Source organism: Bufo gargarizans, chromosome 2, assembly GCF_014858855.1.
Source record: "Bufo gargarizans isolate SCDJY-AF-19 chromosome 2, ASM1485885v1, whole genome shotgun sequence".
Lineage (NCBI taxonomy): Eukaryota > Metazoa > Chordata > Amphibia > Anura > Bufonidae > Bufo > Bufo gargarizans.
Window position 1 is genome coordinate 226,425,194 of NC_058081.1, and position 26,807 is coordinate 226,452,000.

Here is a 26,807-nt window from a genome sequence, read left to right on the forward strand (position 1 = left end):
TTTGTCCGTCCTGGGATGCGGAGCAAAAATTAAAAATAATTTGACTCACCTCATCCACTTGTTCACGCAGCCCGGCTTCTCTTCTGTCTTCTTCTTTGATGACAGGAGGAAAAGGACCTGTGGTGACGTCACTGTGCTCATCACATGGTCTGTCACATGATACATCACCATGGTGATGGACACACAATGTAAGTCAATGGGGACGGATCAGTTTTCTCTGACACAATAGAAAACGGATCCATCCCCCATTGACTTTCAATGGAGTTCATGACGGATCCGTCTTGGCTATAGAAGACATAATACAACCGGATCCGTTCATGACGGATGCATGCGATTGTATTATTGTAACGGAAGCGTTTTTGCAGATCCATGACGGATCTGCAAAAATTGCTAGTTTTGAAAGTAGCCTTAGTGGTTATTTCCGTTTTTGTGCAGATGACAGATTATTATTTGAATTCCCATGAAGCCTTGATATCCCGCAGAAATTGTTAACCCAATTTTCTGTTTCATTTCAAAGCCACCCATCACTTAAAGTATGCCCTACTCGATGGGCAGAGTTTATGGCACCCGTCTGTTCATACAAGCTCCTGAGATGTACATCTGGTATTCACTGCAGCTCTTGTAATGCCAAGGTTTCACCTACTGATAACACTGTTGTGATATCACAGTGAGGTGTGCCAAATGACAAACCAGGTTCCTCCACATTGATAGATGAGAAACGGCATCCCTATTGAACTTCTTTTTCTCCCTGTGAGCAGTCTGTGAACCTATGTATTCATTCCTTACCTGGAGCTCATTCCACTGCTTCAATAAGACACAGATTGAAGACTTGCATATGAGGCTAAGAATCGGAGGCAGCAGCTGTCTGCATCTTTTCACAGAGTAAATTAAATCCAGTTGTCTTTAAAATCACAAGATGCAATAAAAGAGCTGTTCTGTGCCATCCTCAGATTATAAAAACTGTTGTTATAAAGAATGACAAGCTGATTAAGAGTGATTTTCATCAGGGGAGGAGGGATAGAGTAGAGGAGCAGGAGAAAAGAATATTAGGCTGTCTAGATGCTCCCGTTTTGGTGGATGTGCTTCAATAATTGCATTCTTACAAACAGATGAACAAACAACCTGCAGGGTGATAGGTCTGGAAGCACAAGTAGGAGAAATAAGAAAGCCTGGTCCTCAGAGTCCAAGTAGCCAGTCAACAAATAACATGATTCATAGAATAAATGTATTCAGCCATATATGTATGCACTTTGTTCATATCACTTGTGACCAAGCCAATTGGCTTCTTGTGTAGCCCAAGAAATCAATGCTTCTTTGAAATGCGCCTGTGTACATCTCAGGTGTAAAGTGCACTATACCACCACATAAATATTAAAGCCATAGGCTAAACTCAACACAGCGTCTCTGGTCTGTACTGAAGATGGTTTACATATGTCCTGCTCATTAATGCTACCGCAACAAAGGAAATCTATATGTTTGAAGTTTTTCTCTCACTGGAAGATAGAGTTAAAACATAACCCATTCAGAAAATCACATTCAATTTCTTGTCATCTGTGCATCTCCGCTAAGTTGTTAATATATATTTTATTTTTTGACTTTTTTAAATCAAAATTATGACATTTCCCATTAACATTCACAAAAAGTTAAAATAAGTTAAATGGGAACTTAAAACAACATGGTGGCTCAGTGCTTAGTGTGTCTATAGTGCAGCATGACTCCTAGATTTGAATCAGAATATGATATTGATTAGGGCAGGATCAGCCAACAATCTAATGTGTGGATGTCCTACCTGTCCCCGGACATCAACACATATAGTAACATAGTACATAAGGCCGAAAAAATACATTTGTCTATCCAGTTCGGCCTGTTATCCTGCAAGTTGATCCAGAGGAAGGCAAAAAACCCTGTGAGGTAGAAGCCAATTTCCCCCACTTTAGGGGAATAAAAAATTCCTTCCCGACTCCAATCAGGCAATCAGAATAACTCCCTGGATCCACGGCCCCTCTCTAGTAGCTATATCCTGTAATATTATTACGCTCCAGAAATACATCCAGGCCCCTCTTGAATTCCTTTATTGTACTCACCATCACCACCTCCTCAGGCAGAGCGTTCCATGGTCTCATGGTCTCAATCCTCTTCTATGTTTGTGTACAAACCTTCTTTCCTCCAGACGCAGAGGATGTCCCCTCGTCACAGTCACCGTCCTGGGGATAAATAGATGATGGGATAGATCTCTGTACTGACCCCTGATATATTTATACATAGTCATTAGATCTCCCCTCAGTCGTCTCAGGTTCTGTAGTTGCCCCATTCCAGTTATTACTTTAGTTGCCCCCCTCTGTACCCTCTCCAGCTCTGCTATGTCTGCTTTGTTCACTGGAGCCCAGAACTGTACACAGTACTCCATGTTTGGTCTCACTAATGATTTGTAAAGTGGTAGGACTATGTTCTCATCACGGGCATCTGTGCCCCTTTTGATGCAACCCATTATCTTATGATACTCTGTACTATCTGGCAGCGGCTTATTCCTCTCTCAGGTGTTTATGTTGGAGTAGAGAGGAATAGCTGTTGGGTGAATGCTAATTTGGGCTACAGCAATCTTAAGACTGAGGCTTCATTATAATTTTGGCCCAACACTGTTGGCACAAAGCCCTGTGGCACAACCAAAAATTTCTGTGTAGCAGTACAGCCGTTGTACTGAACGGTGTTGTAGTGCAACTTACAAGTTGGCATGACTGTGACCCCAGAATCACACAAAAAATCGAACAATGAGTTTTTGTGATTTTTGTGACTCTTACTGTCGTACTGTGACCACATTCAATTCAATCGCTGCTACACAGGAAAAACAGTAAAGGAAGATTAAACTGATGCAATAAATAAATATTCTCAGTATCAGTTGGGGTCCCCCATCAGTAATAAATTGATTCCATATCCTAGAGATATGTCATCACTTTATGAGATCAGAAAGTCTTTTTAAGCCACCTTTATAATACAAAGCCTCCTCCTTCTCCTGTGTTATCAATAATAAGGTTTCACTCCATTAGTTTAGATCCACAGTTTATTTTCCTGTTGATAGTTATGGTTTGTGCCTCTTCAGTTACTGTCTTGATCGGGAATACATTGTGTAGGACAGGAAAGCGCTTTATTGCCTCTTCCACATTTTAACAACCTTTTTTATATTCTTCCCTTTTTCTTTCTTTTTCATGGCAGATCCCCTCCTGAGACAACCGTTCGCATTTCTCTAATTCTTCTCTTGGGAAATAACATTGAAATAATGGTTTTGCTTGTTAATAACTAGATGTGCATACTGTGCGTTAGAAAACTACAGAAAAAGGCTAGCAAAATGCTAAACCATTCTGCGTTGTATCTGTTAGAGAAGGTTATTTGTTCTGCATGTTTGTGGCCTGACTTTATGATTCTTTAACCACTTCACATCTGGGCCATTTGCCCCCTTCCTGACCAGGCCTAATTTTGCAAATCTGACCTATCTCACTTTATTTTGTATGAACTTTGGAACGCTTTTTTCTTATCCAAGCCATTCAGAGATTGTCTTCTCGTGACACATTGGACTTCATGCTAGTCATAAATTTGAGTCAATATATTTCACCTTTGTGAAAAAATCCCAAATTTACCAAAAAGTTAAAAAAATTCAACATTTTCTACATTTTAATTTCTCTGCTTTTAAAACAGAAAGTGATACCTCATAAAATATTTATTACTTAACATTCCCCATAAGTCTACTTTATGTTGGCATCATTTTGGAAATGTCATTTTATTTTTTGGGGACATTAGCAGGCTTAGAAGTTTAGAAGCAATTCTTCAAATTCTTAAGAAAATTGCCAAAACCCACTTTTTAAGGACCAGTTCACGTCTGAAGTCACTTTGTAGGGCCTACATAGTGGATATCCCCCATAAATGATCCCATTGTAGAAACGACACCCCTTAAGTTACTTAAAACCGATTTTACAAACTTTGTTAACCCTTTAGACGTTCCACAAGAATTAAAAGAAAATGGAGATCAAATTTTGAAATTTCACTTTTTTGGGCAGATTTTCCATTTTAATCCAATTTTTTCTTTAACATATCAATGGTTAACAGCCAAACAAAACTCAATATTTATTACCCAGATTCTGCGGTTTACAGAAACACCCCACATGTGGTCATAAACTGCTGTATGGGCACACGGCAGGGAGCAGAAGAAAAGGAGGGCCACATGGTTTTTAGATGCCATGTCCCATTTGAAGCCCCCCTGATGCACCCTTACAGTAGAAACTCCCAATAAGTGATCCCATTTTGGAAACTAGGGGATAAGGTGCCAGTTTTATTGGTACTATTTTTGGGTACATATGATTTTTTTATTATTCATTATAACACTTTATGAGGCAAGGTGACAAAAATTGGTTGTTTTAGCACAGTTTTTATTTATTTATTTATTTATTTTTACAGCATTCATCTGAGGGGCTCAGTCAAGTGACATTTATATGGAGCAGATCGTTACGGATGTGGCGATACCTAATATGTATACTTTTTCTTATTTCTTTAAGTTTTACACAATAATAGCATTTTTGAAACAAAAAAATATATTTTAATGTGTCCATGTTCTGAGAGCTATAGTTTTTTTTATTTTTTGAGGTGATTTTCTTATGTAGGGGCTCATTTTTTTGCGGGATGAGGTGACAGTTTTATTGGTACCATTTTGTGGGACATACGCCTTTTTGATCACTTGGTGTTGCACTTTTTATGATGTAAGGTGACAAAAATGGCTGTCCCTGCCTTCTCTAAGGATTGCCCTTGCTGTCACTGACAGCGGGCAACCCAATCAGCAGCTGCACGATTAGCATGCAGCTGCGATCTCTGAAAGGACATTTTAAAACGTCCATTAGGAGATAGACAACCACCTCCCGGATGTTTTTATTCAATGGGCAGATGGGAGGTGGTTAACTTTGATAGCAGTCTTCTACTCCAGCTGAGGAGATAAATATGTGCATGGTTGTTTAAAGCTACCCCCTGTTTCAAGAAAAAAAAAAATCACATTAACTGGGAGACTGACAGTGCACATACATGGTACCCTCATAGTAACATAGTTTGTAAGACTGAAAAAAGACACCTGTATCAGTCTGTTATCCTGCAAGTTGATCCAGAGGAAGGCAAAAAAAAAAAAAAAAGTAAAGTAGAAGACAATTTTCCTCATTTTAGGGAAAAAAAATCTGTTTTCTATTGTCTCAGAGAAAACAGATCTTACATTGTGTGTCAGAACGTCTAGCTCCACACCACATCGTGGACAGAAAAACAATGCTTGCAGGGATGCAAACAAATGGAACACAATGCATTTTGGTGCATTCCTTTTCGTTCAGTTCAGTTTTGTCTCCATTGACAATGAATGGGAATACTGTAAAACTGGTGTTTACTTACTTTATTGAGATCCTATGATGGATCTCAATAGCGGAATTGAAAACGCTAATGTGAAAGCAGCCTAAGGCTGGGTTCACACGGGCGTTGTGGGTCACGTGTTGGAAAAGATGTGGGTGCATTGCGGGAAAATGCACGATTTTTCACCGCGAGTGCAAAGCGCTTTAATGCGTTTTGCACATGCGTGAGAAAAATCTGCATGTTTAGTACCCAAACCCGAACCCAAACTTCTTCACAGAAGTTCGGGCTTGGGTTAGGTGTTGTGTAGATTTTATTATTTTCCCTTATAACATGGTTATAAGGGAAAATAATAGCATTCTTAATACAGAATTATTAGTAAAATAGGGATGGAGGTGTTAAAAAATAAAAAATTAAAATTAAACTCACCTTATCCACTTGTTTGCGCATCCCGGCTTCTCTTCTGTCTTCTACTTTGATGACAGGAGGAAAAGGACCTTTGATAACGTCACTGCGCTCATCACATGGTCCATCACATAATCCGTCACCAGAAACTGAGGGTAAAGGTGCTGGACTGGCCAAGCATGTCTCAGACCTAAACCCTATTGAGCATCTGTGGAGCATCTTCAAGCGGAAGGTGGAAGAGCTCAAGGTTTCTAACATCCACCAGCTCTGTGATGTCATCTTGGAGGAGTGGAAGAGGACTCCAGTGGCAACCTATAAATCTCTAATAAACTCCATACCCAAATGAGTTAAGGCAGCACTGGCAAATAATGGTAGCCACACAAAATATTGACACTTTGGGCACAATTTGACCAATTTCACTTAGGGATGTACTCACTTTTGTTGGCAGTGGTTTAGAGGCTGTATGTTATTTTGAGGGCACACACAATTTACACTGTTATACAAGCTGTACACTGACTACTTTACATTGTATCAAAGGATAATATTGTCAGTGTTGTCCCATGAAAAGCTATAATAAAATATTTACAAAAATATTAGGGGTATACTCACTTTTGTGAGATACTGTATATGTAAGCACTATAATTGTGGAGGACTATAAAGTTGTAAAAGTTATTATTTTGTTTATTGTTTATCACATCCACATATTTGCTATCGTGTGTAGGATGTCTATTGTGGTACTTGTGGTCCGCTGCGGGCATCCTCCATTGTATGCATTTTTGCTGGGGATTGCCATTAGCAGCGGACCACAAGTGCAGGATCTGCCACCCCCCCCCCCGGTATAGATGCGCCACTGCATATGAGGTTAAGCACTTCCTGCTTTTCATCACCACGCCAATTTGTAGTTTGTATATAGGACTATAAAGTTGCAGAGGAGGGCAATAGCACATCTGTTCTTCTGATAAAGTAAGGGTCAAAGGTTTCTTAGGGTACACTTATGCATTTTCTATGTTGGACAAGTACCTATATTATATTTTGATTGAGGGTAAGTATCACATTATCTCTGTAATTTGGCTGCTACGGATTATTATTATCCATTTGTTCTCATTATCCGGTCTTTATACATAAAATCCAGTTTCTACAGCAGGTACATTTTCTAAGTGCATCTACAAAAACGTAGCAGGCTAAATAATACTCTGGACAAAATACCGCAGCGACAAAAAAATAAAAGACCCTTAAGGAAATTATAAAAATGTGCCTTTTTGCAGTAAAGTTTTAGAACTAAAGATATGCATTCAATATGACAGGGGTTAAAAGGTATCTGCTCGAATGAGCTACAGGCTGGAGAAGATAACAGTAACCAAGAAGAAAAAAATATATAAAGTTTAACAAAGGACATCCGTTGTGCAAGACGATTTCAAAACCACATCTCATTTCATTCAACCGGATCTGCTCATTTCATCATTTCTCACTGCCGGGCTATTTAGAGTCTTCCTACAGTCCTGCACTTTGCAGAGAGCAATGCCATTTTTTCTAATTAGTAGACACAGTGGCTGTGGTTGGAAATCCAACTAATTGGGCCGAAACTGACAAATCGTATTAGAAAGCCTTGAAAGTGTTTCTATCTTTAAAGGAGAAACTTGTACAGAAAGGAAGCTGCGTGCTATAGGGCAGAACCTGTTCCAAATTTAACATTGGAGACAGTTGGAAAGGTACGTTATGTTTTACTCGCTTCTCTGTTTCTTACAAATACCCATTCTGGTTTTCTGAATCAATGAACAGGACTATTAATGGTACATATAGGTAATTCTTACTTGGTAGACTTACTGTCTTCTATAGATATACTGTATGACATGTAGAACAACACGTAAGCAGTGGCATCATTGATTGTTGGTTGTTTTCCTTACATTGAACCACTCTCCATTCTTACATATTAGTATAGTATAGTAGTATATGACGGATATGTAGATAGAGAGATAGATACTCGATAGATAACCATGCTCTAAGCTATTTTAATACTGCATATATTTTATTAATAATATTCAATAATGAAATTGGACTTTATATCTTTATTGTATTAATTGTCCCCTCATTTGTACGGTAGGTGAGCTGGAATACACCATTTTTTCTTTAACGATGGGTGCACATACATTATTGTGTCTGGCCAGGTTTTTTTTGTGGAGCCGAACACAAATGAAGCATGTGTATGTAGTGCAAAGATCCAACGTCTATAGACTGATAGTGCCGGACACAAAAACGTAACACTGTGCTGTTTTACATCTAGCATTGCGACTGATGTACTGGGTGAATGTGAACAATCTCATAGAAAACAATGGGATCAGTTCTAGCTTCAGTTTGCCCCCGATGTTTTCTCCATCTCACCGGATGGATACTGGATCGGTTTCCTGGATATTATTGAAGGGGCTTTAAAACTGCACATTGAGTCATGAACGTATTTGCAGCCTCTGCTGCTTTGGCCGGTTCGATCATATGACATTTGACAAAGTTCCTTGGATCCCATATCATCTGCTGTGTGGACACGAAGTTAGTCTCACTTAGTCGGTCCAGTTCTGTGAGACTGACATCAATGACTAGAGAAACTGCTTACTATCCAAACGGCAGACTGTGGGACCCACTTGATGCCAGGGGCCACTTGATGTAACTGCTGAAAGGAGGCTGGAAATGCATCGATAAATCCAGTCATGTATGCTAGCACATTTACAACCCTTTATTTAAGGGTGACGTAATAAACAAAACAACATCTTAATGAAATGGATAATCTGTATATAGCCATAAGCTGTGCTCAGCTATCTATGGCATCCACAGCACACGTCAGACCTCCGTTCAGTTCTTGTCGGGGGGAGTGGGCTACAATCAGTGGCATTTATAGAGAAGTAAGGGCCCCATAGCAAAGATCAAACTGCCCCCCCTTCACCCCCCTGCCCCCCCCCCCACACACACAGGACAGAATGGTTTCTGCCTAAACCCTTTTCAATAACCCTTGGGCCATTTTTCCATTGCCTCATTTGCTAAAAATTGTTCCTTTAGAGGGTAGAGACACTAAATCTGAACATACCTGTTGAATAGGGGGCAGACAATTCCTCAAAGGGTACTTAGTGAGAAGGACTCACTGAGGAAGATTTATCAAAGCTGGGTAAAGGAAACTGACTTAGCTCCCCATAGACACCAATCAGATTTTACCTTTCATTTTCTTTGGAAAATGAAAGATGGAATCTGATTGGTTGCTATGGGCAACTAAGCCAGTTTTCCTTTACATCAGTTTTGATAACTCTCGCCCACTGAGTCCATTGCTTTCAAAGGATAGTCCTCTGAATTCAGCCAAATTCAATAATTTCCCATCAATAATACTCAATCATTGGGGTGAGTGATGAGCAAATCGAAGTCAAACTAATTAACTTCTATTCAAATTTCCACGCGCTTCGTAATGAATACATTTTCTGTGAAATGCCCAAAAAAAAACATACTCACCTCATTAATTTGGGCGTGAAGATGCCGCCACTGCCATCTCAATTGAAGATAACTCTTAAAATCTCACATGCGGTATCTTCAAACAAGATTGCCGTGACAGATGGATGTGAGTATTTTTTTTATTTTTTTACCAGATTAGCCTGTGAAAGCCCTCAATGTTAATCTCAGATGCCGCGATCAGCGATGAACACGGCATCTGAGGGGTTCAATCATGGGGCGGCGCCATCGCGGTTCCCTGTCATTGTGCCCACTACATACTAGGAAATGCGCTTCATGATGAAGTAATTCGTCACAAAGCGAATTTCTTTGTGTAATTCGACGAATTAGCCGAATCAAATTTTTGATAACTTCATTCACTCAGCACTAATTGAAGTCCCAGAATAGAGTGCACCTGTTATCTAGCGGTCAGGGAATTTGAGACCACACAGGAATGTGACTGTATTTGGCGCAGCTTTCAATTTGGCACATCAGTTAAAGAAATAAAAGCTGAGCTCTGATTGGTTTCTATGGGCATTTTTGTTTAGACAGTTTTGATAAATGATAGCTATGAAAGCAAATTTTATTTTTTCAAGTCTTCCCACACTTTTTGATGTTTTACAAATAGGAATAAGGTCAAATGAAGCTGAATATTTATTTTCACCTTTATGCTGTGGTGCATATCCTGTTTCAAACTTAGTGAAACTGCTTCAACTTTCGCATTTCTACTATATCAAGTTGAAGACAGTAACAGGAAGCATTGGCCCAAAAGAAATAAAATGAATGAATTTAAAGTCAGTGGAAGAACAGAATGGTTGCATTAACATGCAAGTAGCAGTAAATGACCTAACCTAAGTAGCTGTGTGGCTGAGCGTTTGAAGAATGTGCCTTACAAAATCCCTAAGACTCTGGTGTCAGCACTCTTCAGTATGAGGGAGCTATGTGACTTGGATGTCAAAGTCAAGCAGCTACATACTCCCTGAAGAAGACATATTTTGAGGAACGTCTTACAAATCCTTAATATGGATGAGGCGACATTTTGCAGCCTATATGGTTCATCGGGCTTCCCAATTATTATAGTTACATTTTTATCACGCTTTGCTTTTTCAGTGCAGGCAAAGGCATTAATAGTTATGGTGTATGGAAGTGCATCAGAAAACACACTAAAGTTGACCCCATCTGCTGTCTAATGTATCAATACAGGACAGATGTACTATGTATGATTACTATGTATCTCAAACAATGTAAACAGGCTGCTGTGAAATTGGTAGTATTGCTGGCCACACTTAAAAAGCAGAAAGATTGTAATCTTGTTAAAAACGAGAAGTCCACATTTCCCTTCCTCCTCAGAACCACTTGCAAGTTTCCCTATCTCCAGCTAGCCGGAGGGGTTTAGAGCAGCTGCTTATCTCAGCCCACTGCATGCCAGTATCAATCTGACAACTTTGACAGGCACTGTCATGGGTAAAAAACAAGCATAACCAGCTTAAGTCCGAAAAAAATGATTTATTAAACAGATAGATTTGTAATTAACTTGTGGGATTTTTGACTATTGTGAAGGGTAATGGCATTTAGGTGATCTGTTACTGAAAGGGGTATAGAGGGCTCAGCACGGGCCTGTGTTACGCTGGCAGTTTTCTGAAGAATGCTTCTACGACTTGTCCTTGATAGATATTGACTTGCCTTTACCCTGAATCATAAGCTAGTATTCTCTTTTTCTTCTGTTTTTATCGGAAACTATAAGGTGCGACAATTTTATCTGAACAATAAATGCTTATAACTAGAGATGAGTGAAGTTCTTGAATCTAACAAATCGAGGGCAGAGTGTGCTCAGATTGCCCTGAAAAGTTGTGTATGACAATTAGGTGTTCTACTCCGACCAGCAGTCCAACTCCATGTGCGTGGAATATGGATACATAGGCAGACTACCACTAAAAGAGGATATCCTAAAGAGGGAGGAGTGTACAAAACTAAATAATAGGGTTTTTATTAAATATGAGAAGTTGCTGAATGATGCCTTACTACCTACTTCTTGTTTTCCTGATTTCTGTTACTTTCACAATATTTGCTGTACAGTAAATTGATCTATTACTAGATACTACTACAGTTCCTGTCACTTGCTGAAAAAGAAAACATTTTATTAGTAACAAAAAGAGGAAATAACAGACTAAATGTATCAGGGCTGGATATATCCCTTAAGCCAGATAAGTGATATGTCTAGAATTTGCTACCAAAGCCTGACTTTGTATGATAGGTACTATTATCCATGCCAATACATAACCAGTATTGAACTCGCTCCAGCTGGCTTTATGGCTGTTACTGTCTAGAATCTACAACTAGTTCATATAGTCTATGGTATATATCTGGCTCTTATAGTATATCATTTTTAACTTGCTCTTATAGCCTGAAGTCTATAACTGTCTTCTGAAGTCTACAGTCTGTAACTGGCTCCTATTAGTCTGTGGTCCATAACTGCTTTTGTAGTCCACAGTCTATAACTGTACGCATTTTGGCCAACACCAATTACTGGTTCACCCTTCTCGACCCCTGCAGAGAACATCTCATCTCTCATTCCTGTGGTGGAGAGGACTAGCAAAATGGTGCAATACCAGAAGGTCCTTGTGGAAAAATTGCTCCAAAAATTTCCAGCTGACAACGCTGGCAGCAGAGTACATAGTTTCTTGGGCAACCAAGGAGGGGAGACGAGAGGAACACACAGCAGTTCCAACAGAGGCAAGGCAACACTCTCCAAAGCCTGGGCCAGTTTCATGACACCCCACCAGCAACCTCACCCTGATGCGCGGCCTAGTATCACAAGGAGAGAAAAGTTTTGGAAGATGGTGAAGGAGTATGTAGCAGACTGTGTCAGCGTCCTCAATGATCCCCCTGTGCCTTACAACTATTGGGTGTTCAAGCTGGACACGTGGCACAAACTTGCGCCCTACGCCTTGCAGGTGCTGGCCTGCCCTGCCGCCAGTGTTTTGTCAGAGTGAGTATTTAGTGCTGCTGGGGGCATAATGACTGATAAGTGCATCCGCCTGGCAACTGAAAATGCCGACAGGTTGACTCTTATCAAAATGAACAAGGCCTGAATTGCCACTGACTTCTCTACTCCACCAGAGGAAAGCGGCTAAACATAAAGGCACTTTAAATGTGGCTTTTATAGGTGTATTGAATACACTGTATTCCCATTCACCCCTTCCACCACAAAAAAAGGTATATTGTTCAATCCTTCCTTTTCTCGCCCTCCTCCTCTATCATATCAACATGCTTATTTGGCTGCCCTCGCTCCTAATGTTTTAGAGGGTCAGCTCAGCAGCAGGCCCTCAACCATAATGTTTTAGATGGTCAGCTCAGCAGCAGGCCCTCGCCCATCATTTTTTCCATGGTCAGATCAACAGCAGGCCCTCGCCCCTAATGTTTTAAATCAGTCAGCTCAGCAGCAGGCCCTCGCCCCTAATGTTTTAGATGGTCAGATCAGCAGCAGGCACTCGCCCCTAATGTTTTAGAGAGTCAGCTCAGCAGAAGATCCTCACTCTTAATGTTTTAGATGGTCAGCTCAGCAGCAGGCCCTCACCCATCATTTTTTCCATGGTCAGATCAACAGCAGGCCCTCGCCCTAATGTTTTAGATGGTCAGCTCAGCAGCAGACCCTCACCCCTAATGTTTTAGATGGTAGGATCAGCAGAAGGCCCTCGCCCCTAATGTTTTAGAGGGTCACCAGCAGGCCCTTGCTCCTAATGTTTTTGAGGGTCACAAGCAGGCCATCAATCATAATTTTTCAAGGGTGTGTATGATGCCCTCCTTTATATGTAATAAAGGGTGTATTGTAGTGCCGGTTCCTTGTAATTTTTGGCAGCCCTTTCACTTAATGCATAGGATTTATGAGTTTAGGAGTCCCACTACCTGAACAATTGTACCACAATGTGAATGAGGCTCTCTTTTATGTGATATACAGTTTGTATCGGAGTGCCTCTTGCTTGTAATTTTTGGCAGCACTTGCACTTTATATACAAGTAAATATACTGGAAAGAATGTTTCCTAACAATTTTTCCTCTAAAATTGATTTTATATTCGGTTTGGTGCGTATTATTGCCAGTCTGTAAAAGTGGCGTACTACTCGGACAACATTGTTTACAGCAGCGACCTGGAAGTCCAAGATGCATCCAACCCCCCCCCTCCCATTGCTGTTCCCGAACCATTTTAGTGGGGTTTCCATCAATTTTTGACCTTTTCATTTGAACCAGACACCCTCCCCTCTTCAGAGCAGGGGGTGCCTGGTTTAATGCTCGGATTCTCCCATTGACTTTGGTGCTCGATCAACACTACTTAGAAAACATTAGGGATTTTTATGATTGTCGTCCAAATGTTTAACATTTGTCTTCCATATGTATTAGCTAAAAATGGTGAAAAAATTCTTATGTACATTAGAACAATGTGAGCCAAATGAACTTTACGCAGAAAGAAGGGAAAACACTGCTGGGTTATTGATAACATATTTCCAGTATATATGCTGGCCATATGTACTTTAATGGCTCTGACTTACAGGCATTCATCCAGATTATGATATATTCCCTCATGTGATAAAGTTGCTTAATTTTTATTTTTAATTTAATGTTGCAAGTCAGTTTTAGGCTACTTTCACAACTGCGTTTTCCTTTCTGGTTTTGAGATCCGGCAGAAGATCAGAAGTGTAACTGCCGTTTTATATACCCTGTTATAGTACACCCTGTTGTATAAATGCTTTTGTGCTTTGTAATTTAATATTTTTCAGTTTCACCTCACAATAACACCCAGAAATGTGTGTCACGTTGACATTGAGCAGGCCTATTTCCACAGTGTTGTCATGTGCAGGCCGTCTCCTCTCTGATATAAACATGAGACCGGGAGAGCACTGGGAGAAGGAGCTCAGCTCTGAGTGCCTGGACTCGGGCAGAAGTGGATGGGGGAGGGCTGTTTTAGATGCTGCTATCTCCTGAATGGTAGCGGCTAGAAATATGCAACTGGTCTTCTTTAAGAGCTGACATTCCAGACTTTCATACCAGAATGACAGCTAAAGTCCAAGCAACAGAAGAGATATCACTGTCGAGAAATCGGGTTGGGAATAATCATGGGTAAAACCTGCTTTTACTTTCACTTTCACTGCATTCACTGCATCCCGATTTCTATCAGAGATATCTTCCCCTGTACTGAACATATTGCTGTCATTCTGGTATTCTCTGAATGTCAGCTTTCAAACAATGCAAATATATCTCTAGCAATTACCAAACCAGAGATATGAGCAGTTAAAGCAGCCCCCTCCCTATCAGTGTGGAGGAGAAAGAGGGAGCAGCTACAGAGCTGACAGGAGGAGAAAAAGATGGTAAAAAAAAAGATTGTCATCATTGTAGTGACCCACATAATAAAATTGTTATTTTTACCACACAGTGAACACCATAAAAAAATTCCATAAAATAATGTAAAAATTTCAGTTTTTTATCTTTCTCCCTAAAAATAAAATTATTTAATACACTATATATACCCCAAAATGGTTCCTAAAAACCTTTTAATGTGACTATTAAGAGGCTGAAACAAATGCTTCTTGATTTCATGTAATTGCAGGACTTGTCTCTGGTTAGCTGTATGTGAGAGGATACACACTGCCCTGGAGTAGTGAGGGAGGTTATCTGCATTCTGATTGGTCTTGTCTGTTTCTGGTTAGCTGTATGTGAGATGATACACACTGCTTTGGGGTAGTGGGGAAGTTTTCTGCATTCTGATTGGTCTTGTCTGTCTCCGGTTAGCTGTATGTGAGAGGATACACACTGCTCTGGGGTAATGGGGGAAGTTATCTGCATTCTGATTGGTCCTGCTAGTTTATGTAAGGAGAGTAATGTGTTATGGGAAGTGAGGGAAATAGAGGATGGCCTCCAGGACATGGCAAACATCATCACAGGAAGTACAGCATAGGCCATCTTAGGAAGATGCTGAAATAGAGGCACAGAGAAATAGGGTTGCTAAGGGCTGAATACAGACATAAAAAAGGCACAATTAACTGAAATATAAAGCTTCATGAATATCTTCCCTTCAGCATCACATATGTTAGGAATTTCATTTTTGGTAGTGAAATGGCAGTTACACTTTCAGTTTTGTCCCCATTCATTGTCAATAGGGAAAAAACTGAACTGAAGGTAACGGAGTGCACCATAATGCGTTCCACTGCAAGCAACGTTTTTGTGTGAGGCATGGGAAACCAAGCAACATTTTTGTGTGAGGCACGGGAAACTGAACATGACATAAAAAACCTTGTAAGTCAATGGTGCTGGACTCTTTTTTTCGGACACGAAAGACCGATATAATACAACCGGATCCATTCTGAACCGATGCAGCCGGTTGTATTATTCAAACAGATGTGTTTTCCTGTGGTTTTGAGGTCCTCTGCCGGATCTCACAACTGTAGAGGAAAACACAGATGTGAAAGTAGACTTCGACTGGGGCAACACCTTTTTGTAGTGAGACTTTTTTTCTATAGAGTGGTCAAAAAAGTGGTCTCCATTATTTACATTTTTCATGTTCCCCTTTGGGTAAAAAAGGTAGCATCTTCTTTGTAAAACTTCTCAAAAATCCCAGCAGATCTATTTAAAAAAGAAATAACCAGCAACTTACTTAACTGGAATGATTTTGAAAAGATCTTCAGTACATTCCTATGGACAGCGATAACACAACTTTTTGTAGCCAGAGGAAGATTTATCAAACTGGTGTAAAGTAGAACTGGCTTAGTTGCCCATAGCAACCAATCAGATTCCACCTTTCATCTTTCACAGCTCCATTGGAAAATGAAAGGTGGAATCTGATTGTCAACTAAGCCAGTTCTACTTTACACCAAAATGTCTAGGAGTAATCCTAGCATTAGCGGTCAATACAATAAAATGTTGGACACTCCTTTACGAGATCTGTTGTCGGCTGTCAAAGATTGCACGAGCCAAAAATCGCTTTATACTGAGCACAGATCTCCTGCTTCACCGGCACTGGAAATGAATGGACCTTTAGCTAACCAGGGAAAGTCTGTCTGGGCAATAACAAATCAAGGTGCTATCAAGGGAGCAATGTGTACAGAGCTGCATTAGCTAATGTTCCTCTTCCACTCTCTTTTCAGAGTCACAGAGAGGAAATAGAGTCTATTCCGCTTTACATACCCATGCAGCCTAAGTTTTCCCTTGCCTGGAATAATTTTGCTGAGTACAATCCTTCAGGGATCCAATCTAGTTTACTATTACACTTTTACTACTTCCCATACAGATATAATGATGCTCACTAGCCTCAACAATTTGGATAATTGTTAAGAAAAAAAAAAAAAATCTCATCATTGCTGAGTCCTCCTTGAAAGGAATCGTTTCCTGGGGGAGAGATCTGGCTCCTCGCTCTGCAATTTCAAGTGCGTTTAATAAACAAAGGGAGCAATCCATTGTTGAAATCTGCCATACAAGGATGAAAGGGATCTTTTGTTTGATGGATAAATCTTGCAGGAAAAGTAATAATGAATGTAACAATGGATTAATATATTTACAGTCAATCATTTTTTAATAGTCAAAATTGAACGGTTTGGAAAATAAACATTGAAATACTGAGTGCATTATGTTCCTCTAACGCAACTGGGAGCTATACACAGGTCAAACATGTATGTGCTACAAACCATTTTCATATCACAGCATATAAAGGAATAGCATTCTTTGCTGCGTTAGCCGTGCATTTCGTGTTGCTAAGAGACAGGGATGCATTCAGTATCTCAATGGTAAGAATTCCCCATAGTGCAAGTATTGTTCCCCATGATTTTACCCTTCCGAAACAGTGACAGGCGCCCAGATAATTCAGGCGATGTAATGCTGTCTTTCCACTGAGTGTATCTATGTATTGGAGGCAATGAAATAATACATACCTTTTTTTTTATTATTTTCCAAAATGAAATATATAAAAAAAATACCTAAGGCTACTTTCACATCTGCGTTTTTGCTGGATGGATCAGCAAAAACGTTTCCGTCATGATAATACAGCCGCCTGCATCCGTTATGAACAGATCTGGTCGTATTATCTCTAACATAGCCATAACGGATTTGTCTCTAAAACAAATGGGGGACAGATCCGTTTCCTTTTGTGTCAGAGAAAACGGATCCATCTCCGTGGACTTAGGGCTTGTTCACACGACCGTTGGTGTCCCCTTCCCGTATTGCGGACTGCATTTGCGGATCCGCAATACACGGGCACTGTTTCATTGTCATTCCGCATCACAGATGTGGACCCATTTATTTTAATGGGTCTGCAAATCCGGAGATGCGGAACGGTGCAGAACGGAAGCACGGAACGGAGCACTACGGAATCACTACGGAGTGCTTTCTGGGGTTCCGTTCTGTGCTTTCGCGCCGCAAAAAGATAGAACCTGCTCTATCTTTTTGCGGAACGGAGGGATCGTGGACCCATTCAATTGAATGGGTCTGCGATCCCCATGCGCCTGCCCTGTGGAAGGTGCCCGTGCACTGTGGACCGCAATTTTCAGTCCACAGCACGGGCACAGGATTCACACGTTTGTGTGAACAAGCCCTTACATTGTGAGTCATGATGGATCTGTCTTGCTCCGCATCCCAGGTCGCACTTAAAAACGCTGCTTGCAGTACTTGTGTGTGCTTCATGGGAATGCAATGAAACGGAAAGGAATGCATTTTGAGGCAATGTTCCCTTCAGTTCAGTTTTGTCCCCATTGACAATGAATGGGCGCAAAATTGAAGCGCTTTCCTCCGCTGATGAGACCCTATGTCGGATCCCAATAGTGGTAAGGAAAAGTGCAGATGGGAAAGTAGTTGGAAACCACAATGATCACTTGATCGCCAAGACAGCTCTCTTGTAGAAGTCTTTAATAAGTGAAAAGAGATTATCTATACTGGTTTTGCTCTTTGCTGTGATTTTATGTCGGAGATTACCAAAACTTGGACAGTATATCTGTAAAGAATAAATCAAGGCAACTGGACGTAATGTAGATTTCTTGAAAACGTTTCACTCGTTCTTCCAACAAGCTTTCTCAATTCTGAGTGACTGTACAAAAATTCTCTAGGAATAAATAAAAACGAGTAAAACGTTTTCAAGAAATCTACAGTACGTCCAGTTGCCTTGATTTATTCTTTACAGATATATACCATGACCTGGATAAATGAGAACCTTCACAGACAAAACTTGAACAGCCATTTATCTAAATGTCTACCATGTAATACCATCCTTATATAACTTGGACCAACATTTATCTAGATGCCTACCATGTAATGCTACAGTATATTTCTTCTGAAGGAAAATGCATGACCAGACAAATCTTGGAAACCACGGTGATCACCTGGTCGCCACAACAGCTACCAGATTGGTGGTTTCGAAGTGGTTCAACAAATCTAACATATGAATGGAATTGGTGCTTGTTTGGTAAGATGATGAATTTACCTTTAAATGAAAAATAAAACACGTTTGCCCTGTTAGCCTTTTATTACCAAAGGATTGTATGGGAATCTCCTGTTGAGACTAATCTTGGCCATGCTTGATGGTTTGGCACCAGAGATGTCAAAAAGTGCATCCGTTTTTAATGTCTGGAACAAGATATCCCTTTGTCATTTAAAATAGGACATTGTATGTTAAGGTCCATTCTTAAAGTTGGTTATTGTCATTGATTGCATCCGACTACGGTGTACAACAAGGCTTTGATATAATTTTACCTATGCCTCAGCTAAAGGCTGCGTGTCGTATGAAGCTGCAGACCTTTTGTGGTAAAACAGTGGCTTTGTAAATCCATTCATGTGAGAGTTACAAGATGGTGATTATTTGAAAAGGGAAAAAAATTGGACGCTTTGAAACTCGATGGTGAAAAAATTTTGTTTGATGTAAAAGGAATGTGAGCGGTGACAGTAAGATCAATGGCAGTATTTTCACTCAGTGAAGCATGAGAACCTGTGATAAGCGCAGTTAGTCAGAGGAATAGTGACGGACATTGCCCTTTTACGGCTGGCATTTGGTCTCCAATATTGATCTTAACTGTCACTGCCAACAAAGTATTTGGAAGCTACATCTGTGTTTAGATGCTCCACCAGGGGATCATTGTGTGTCGGCATGCAAAGAGTTAACATTCTTGCCTTCCACATTTGCATTATTGCATTTCCTGCACTGAAAGCCATTATAATCCTCTACTGTCAATGGCAAAACGAATCCATCATATTCTACCTCATCACCCTGCCTCTAGCCTGTGCTGTGTAACAGATGTCCCTAAACAGCAAGTTAACCATTTTACTGGTATTTGTAGATCAAAATACTTAAAGGGGTTCTGCACTTTGTTTAAACTGATGATCTATCCTGAAGTGAACAGAGCTTAGCCCCGCCCAGAACAGTGATACTAGTCGTGACGTCACTGGGCCTGCGGTAAACAGTGAGAAGGCCGCGGCACTCCTGGAGCGCAGCTGCCTTCTCAAACCGCTGATCAGCGGGGATCAGACCCCCGCTGATCAGATGCTGATGATCTATCCGGGGGATAAACAAACTGCAGAACCCCTTTAAGTCTTACAGGATAATTCTAATTGTAAGATAATATGGATACTAATGAGCTTCCATTACATGGAAATGTCCAAACCCTCTGGGGCAAATGAATGTACACTATGGGAGGACCATAGCAGGTCATTAGTGACATGTCACCAGTGCATACCGTACAACCCATTTAAACCTAAACATTGATTGATCAGTATTATATGGAGTCTGTCCGCAGGTTGCATGTGTGCAAGTGCCTTGAGACAGTATTTTCAGTCTCCTGAATGGATGGCTGTCACTCAGAAGAGAGGGGAAGGGTTAGATATAGCCCAGAGCATTGAACATGAAAGGACTGCCTCGTGGACACTTGCATCACCAGGAAAGGGGGATGAAAACTTTGATATCTCATGCATGACTGTTACTCATAGTATGCCTACACTGCTGTCCCTGTCACCCATAAGGTGCTATCAGCAGTTTTGAGGGTTCAAAGGGAAAGCAGAGAAAAGTAACTGCCTGTCTTGCCTTCTATTCCAATGTGATTATTAGAGTTTTACAAATAATACATTTGGGCGAAGAACCTTTTTAATGGTCCACTTCCATGTCCGTATTTCTGGCTCTGCATCCGTTAAGCAATTTTGTGGAACGGGTGTGGGCCCATTCATTTTAATGGGGCCGCATAAGATGCGGACAGCACACAGGCGTAGATCCGTTCCGTGGCCCCGCAAAAAAAAGATAGAGCGTGTCCTATTCTTGTACACAGTCGCGGACAAGAATAGGCATTTCTATCTTAGGGCCGGTATCTGTTACGGACGTCTGAATGGACCCTAATGGGAATCTTTCCCCAGCAATGGAGCTTGGGATCAACAAAAGAAAAACAGCGTTTAATCAGGTGAACCACAGCTATGTGTCTATGTAAACGGCTGGATAGTGAGGTCACTGGTGACTGATCCTCTGTAACAGGTATATGTGGTGTCAAATGAATATGTCTCAAGTGACTTAGCATATAGTCCACATAGTAGGCCATAGGGATGATATGTTTACGCAGTGCTCCATAGCTCTCTATGGATGTATAGCGTATTACTTGACAATATATGTCTAAGGGCAAAAGGCTTCCGTTCACAAACAACATGGTGTTCTGCCTGTGCTGAGCCTTTTAGCTCCTCTGAAGATGCTGTCTCCTAGGTGAATGTATTTATAGGGGATCCCATTTGCTTATTTTATTATGCACGCTTTACAGTGCCATTAATCTTGGCGTCTGATGTTCCTTACCTACTGGTAGCTATTCTAAGGTGGAAATTAATGGAAAGTAAAGAGAGCATTGAGTAAATGTCCCATATCTCAGCAAAGCTGAGAGAGACTTTACCCTCTTTTACTTCTGATCATTGAAGCCGCACAACTAATGATATCTACTGTTATCTATGTCTCCCTCTGTATACAAGGAATATACGGCTGCATAAAATGAACTCTTTAGAATACAAGAAAATAATGCCTCACAAAACAGTGAATCACTTCAGATTTGCTAAGCAAAAGAAATCATAAGCTTGAACATGTGCGGCCACATAATTGCATTAAGAAATATGTTTACTCCTAAATCTGAACTCTAAGCGGGTAGATATTGATTGTAATCAAGGGTTCTCTAGTGGTTTGTTGGACGTCTGGCCTTGAAAACTCAAGTACTGTAACATTTATGTTTTCTACTTCTGTAGGAGAGGTAAAAACAGCCAATCTCGTTATTTGAGAAATGTTTACTTAGCCAGCGTTGACCGTTTTACCACTGGCAAACCTGAATACCTGATCTATGGGGAAAGCAGTTTGAGGCAGAATTATGGAACTTACTTTGTTGCCAATAACAACCAATCACAGCACAGCTTTCATTTTACCAGAGCAGTTTGAGAAATAGAAGCTGGGCTCTAAGTGGTTGCTTTGGGCAAGTTTTTCTTGTAGACGGTTTTGACAAATGAGGCCCGATTGGGAGAGATTTATTAAAACTGGTGTAAAGTAGAATTAGCTTAGTTGCCCATAGCAACCAATCAGATTCCGTCTTTCATTTTCTAAAGGAGCACTGAAAAGTGTAAGATGGAATCTGACTGGTTGGTATGGGCAACACAGACAGTAGTAGTTTAAGCTCTGTAAGCATATCTCAACGGGGTTGTCCTGCTTCAACAGCAATTATATGTAGGCCCTAGACGGTACTGTACCTAATATACACCTGCACCACCTGACTCTTCCTTCCAGTGCTGAGGGTTCTGTCCAGTTATCTTCGGTCCCTAATGTGTAAACCTAACGACAGGGTCATGTGCACCCACGCAGCCAATCAGTGGCCTCAGCTGTAAGGTGTCCCAAAACAGCATCTGATCCAGCAATGATGTGTCTCTTGGGGCATGTCACTGTTGAGGCCAGAGATTAGTTGGAGCAGTATATGTGACCCCATCTGGGTGTTTACATGCTAGGCAGGGGTGGAAGAAGGGTACCATGGGCCCCAGGCTGTTTAGAAAGCAACATATGTCACTGTACAGATATAAGCTTTATTTTACATAGGGCCTAACTGTCAATAAATGCTTATACCGTGGTATACCTGGGTCTTCTGTTGGTGATGTGGTATGCATCAGAAAATGCTCTCGACATATATCTCCAGTGTACGTATGACTGGACCATAACTCCAAGTGGATCGGTAGCAAGTGTTTCATTGACCATCACTGCATATACTAAGACAGAGAGGGGGAGCCACACTGTTAATGCACATTACATAGCCTTACTATTTATTTCTAAATGTCAGACACAGCTATATATATATATATATATATATATATATATATATGTATATAGGGTGGGGCTATTTTTTTCTTCTCCCTACATAGGATAGGCCAGAAGGAGATGTAAACATCTCACACATTTGACCTCAGTCATGACTTAGGCCAGAGGCTGCTGTACACATGTGAACAGTCCTTTCTTCTCTAGGATGTGCCTCCTGTGATATCTATGAGAGATACACAGCTCCTCCTGGCATATTTACAGGCAAGTCCTTTGTAGGGAAGAGAGGGAAACAGCCCCACAGTAGGGAATATGAGGCTGTCAGCATCCTTAGACAAAAGCAGGCTTATTGTAATTGATTGCTCCGCCAAGAGGGGCTTATTACAATGAAAGGGTATATATACTCCTGCATGCTATCTAACTGGTTCCTGTGATGAAAATAAGGCACTGGGGCTGTAGCTGTATGGCCAGACTGTCTGACTGGGAATGGCACTGGTGTGGACTAGTGATGGACGAACATCGGCCGGGACGTTTCGCAAATGCGTGTTCACGATCAAAGGTTCGCAAACCTCGCTATCGCAGCAGGCCCCATTTATTTTAATAACAGGCGAACCCGAAAAACTTTCAGGTCATATTTTCAGCCAAATACTTACTAGAAGTGCACAAATCGTCGCACAACATGGACAGTGACATACCAGAGGGGGATCATTGGCAAAAATTTCCACAAAAAATATGTATGTTACTCAGGGGCTATTTTTATGCGTCTTAAAAGGAAACTCTCAAAAATGTGCCCTGCTGGAGCCTAGACGTTTTTATTTTAGGTCACAGGAGTACAGGCCCCAAAACTTAGGAATTAACCTGACAGAAAAGAACAAGCGATTGTGTGGCTGGAGGTACATTAGACGGTCACTGGATAACAATTTTACTGTAGGCCAGTGGAGTACAGGCCCCAAAAATTAGGCATTCACCTGACAGAAAAGAACAAGCGATTGTGTGGCTGGAGGTACATTAGACGGTCACTGGATAACAATTTTACTGTAGGCCAGTGGAGTACAGGCCCCAAAAGTTAGGCATTCACCTGACAGAAAAGAACAAGTGATTATGTGGCTGGAGGTACATTAGACGGTCACTGGATATAGCGCTTGTCCCTCTTTATAGCTGTGGTATCGCAGCAGAACCGCACACAACTGCTGCACAATACAAATTCACTATATATACGTTCTATGTTAGAAAGAATGTTATAGGTATATCACACCCCTCAATCAGTTTTTTTATAGCTTTGGTTTCGCAGCAGAACCGCACACAACTGCTGCACAATACAAATGCACTATAATATATTTTCTATGTTAAAAAAGTATATTATAAGTATATCACACCCCTCAGTAAGTCACAGCTATCGATAGCACACCTATACCAGTCCTTGAAAGGACTTTTGCGGCCCTATTAGCTAGCGTTTGGTGTCCCCAACAGCCTGTCCCTGCTCGACACAGCAACCTCTCCCTACACTGGCAAAACACAGAATGTAAAATGGCTGCCAGATTGGGTTCAATTATAGGGTGGGGGTATGTTCATGTTCTGAAACGTCTAAATTGGCTGTCCTGTCCCACCTGTTGGATGTGTCATGGGTCAAAGTTCAGCGCAATGCAAAAGAATATGCCACCAGCGGACATCGCCATATGTTCGCCTGGTCGGCGAACCGCGAACGAGCAAAGTTCGCCGGACGAACCGCAAGGCCATTTCTAGTGTGGACCCTGTCAGCCTGAGCCTGTAGGACCTGCAGTGGTTGGATGGGGCAAACAGAATGTTGAACTATATTGCCGGAGGGTGGTCCAAAGAGGGAGGTGGAGCGTAAAACAATAGATTAAAACAAGCTGTTCTATTGGCCTGCTCTTGTCTGTGTACGCCAATGACTGTGGAAATGAGCTGAGGATAGAAACTGAGTCTGATATGAGCACCTTCAAAGATGAACTACTGTATACTATCATTATCCTAGTATGTAAGCCTGCAACAGTAGCATTCATGGCAGGAGCGGCTGGCACAAACGCAGCACAACGCTAAAGAAATGATACAGATAATAATAGCGCAATTACTTCCTTTGCCTGGCCCCCGGGGCCAGTTCAGTAGCCCATATTTCCCTAATTATAATCCGTCCCTAATGGTTGGGACTAGAAGGAGCTGGACTAGACCCTTGGTACTGGAGTGAAGCATCAGGGAGCAGTTTAGTGTCTTTCTTATGTTAGTTACAGCACTGTCCAGGGCCTAACTAAAATTAGAATTGAAGTTGGACAACCTTTTGAAAGACAACTGATAGGAGTACTTCTGTATCTGGCCACATAGAGTACACCCATGGAGTAGGAAAACATACAGAGGCATCTGAGTATGTCATTGCAGATTGTGAACACGTTTGTGACAGTACGTTTTAGTTATGGTGTCCTATGGTACCTCTTTACAGGAAGCTACAAGGGAGTGAGTTTCTTAATAATGTGCTGTAATGTTTGCCATGCATCATGAACTAGAACTCTTGTATTGTCATTATTTATCCTAATTTTCTATGGCCAAATTAATTCCTAAATGCCAATAGGGTGTCATTTATGTCACATATTATAAAGCCTAGTATGTAGAAGCAATCCACACTAACTGCAGGGACTATGATTGATATTCATGGCTCTGACACCGTATGTACCCATTGACCTTGAAAATGTAAGAAGGTCAAAATATACCTATTCTTGTTTAAAGTTCAATTTGCTTCTTGGGCCAAAAAGTGCCACCTAGAGGGTGTTTAGACCTTGTGCCATTATCTGAGGCATTTCTCTTTGTACAGGCTGGTATTCACAGCTAGAGCCACTCATCTATAAAATGTGTCAGTCAATACCCATCTTAACACAATGCCATTTCCAGCATCAGCTTTCATTCAGGCACACATTCAGTTTGTTTCAGCAAGTCATTTACTGTGTGGCTGAAGACAGCTGGGGCATACTCCATGTGAAGACATTGTAGAAGAAGGAGCGTCTGGAAGATTCATTTTTCTTCCTGACCATGAATAAATGTAGGAAGACCAGTATTTAGAACATTTATTTAGCGCAGAAACATGTTGTGGAATTTTAACTTGCAATCAGTGCTGCCAAATGTCTGTCCTTCTCACTAGGAATTAAGGTAAGAGACATCTCTGAAACAGATAACTTTCCACGTAACGACTTTCTGTAGAAATTGTTAAACGGATTATCTCATGATTAATGTAAAAAATGAACATCAGACATCATATAGTACATGGCAAACTGTTTCTAACAAAGCTAGAACCAGTGTGCCAGTAGAAAAATGTCTTCTAATGTGCGCCAGTACAAAACACCTTATAATGTGTGCCAGTAGAAAAATACTCCTTTATAAAATGTGCCAGTACAAAAATACCCCATTATAATGTGCACCAGTACAAAAATACCCCCTAATAATTTGCAACAATACAAAAAATACCCCCTTATAATGTGTGCCAGTACAAAAAAATACTCCTTTGTAACATGTGCCAGTACGAAAAATACTTCATCTTAATGTGTGCCAGTAGAAAAAGTACCCCCTTATAATGTGCAGCAGTACAAAAATACCTTCTTATAATGTGTACCAGTACAAAAAAAACTGTATAATATGTACCAGTACAAAAAACCACTGTATAATGTGTACCAGTACAAAAAAACCGACTGTATAATGTGTACCAGTACAAAAAAAACACTGTATAATGTGTACCAGTACAAAAAGTACCCTTTTATAATGTGTAGCAGTACAAAAAAAACTTAGGATTGTGCCAGTACAAAAAATACCACCTCATAATATGTGCCAGTTCAAAAATGCCCTCTTATAATGTGCTCCAGTACCAGACCCTCATATTACATCTCAGGTCAGACCCTATATCAGACCTCAAACCAGAACCCCCATATCAGACCTCAATTCAGACCCCATATCACACCTCAGATCAGACCCCCATATAAGAGCCTCAAATTAGACCTCCATATCAAAACTCAGATGAGACCCTCATTACACCCCAATGTTAGACACCCCATGTCTGATCTCAGATCTGAGCCCCTTTAGACCTCCATGTTAGACTTTCATGTCAGACCTCAAATCAGACCCAAAATAAATAAATTAACTTACATCTCCTGCCCTGCCGGTCTCTCCTGCAGTCACGCTCCCTGGTTTGTCTGGGCCCGAGCAATACTGTGACCTATGTACAACGTAAGATCACAGTGCGGTCAATACATCCTAATGCTGTACGCAGTCAGGGCAGTGCAGCGCAGGCCTAGAGAAGACCA

General features: G+C 40.9%; 1 protein-coding gene across 21 annotated transcripts in view; it reads left to right on the plus strand.

Moving 5' to 3' along the window:
* CELF2 (CUGBP Elav-like family member 2) overlaps positions 1 to 26,807 on the plus strand; it is a 449,189-nt gene that overhangs the window by 106,341 nt on the left and 316,041 nt on the right. The window contains exon 1 of one of the 21 annotated variants that reach the window (XM_044280065.1): positions 7,254 to 7,481. The exons of the other annotated variants lie outside the window; for them this stretch is intronic. The gene's annotated coding sequence lies outside the window, so the exon portion shown is untranslated. Of the gene's footprint in view, positions 1 to 7,253; positions 7,482 to 26,807 lie in introns of those variants that run through there. 21 annotated transcript variants of the gene reach the window in all.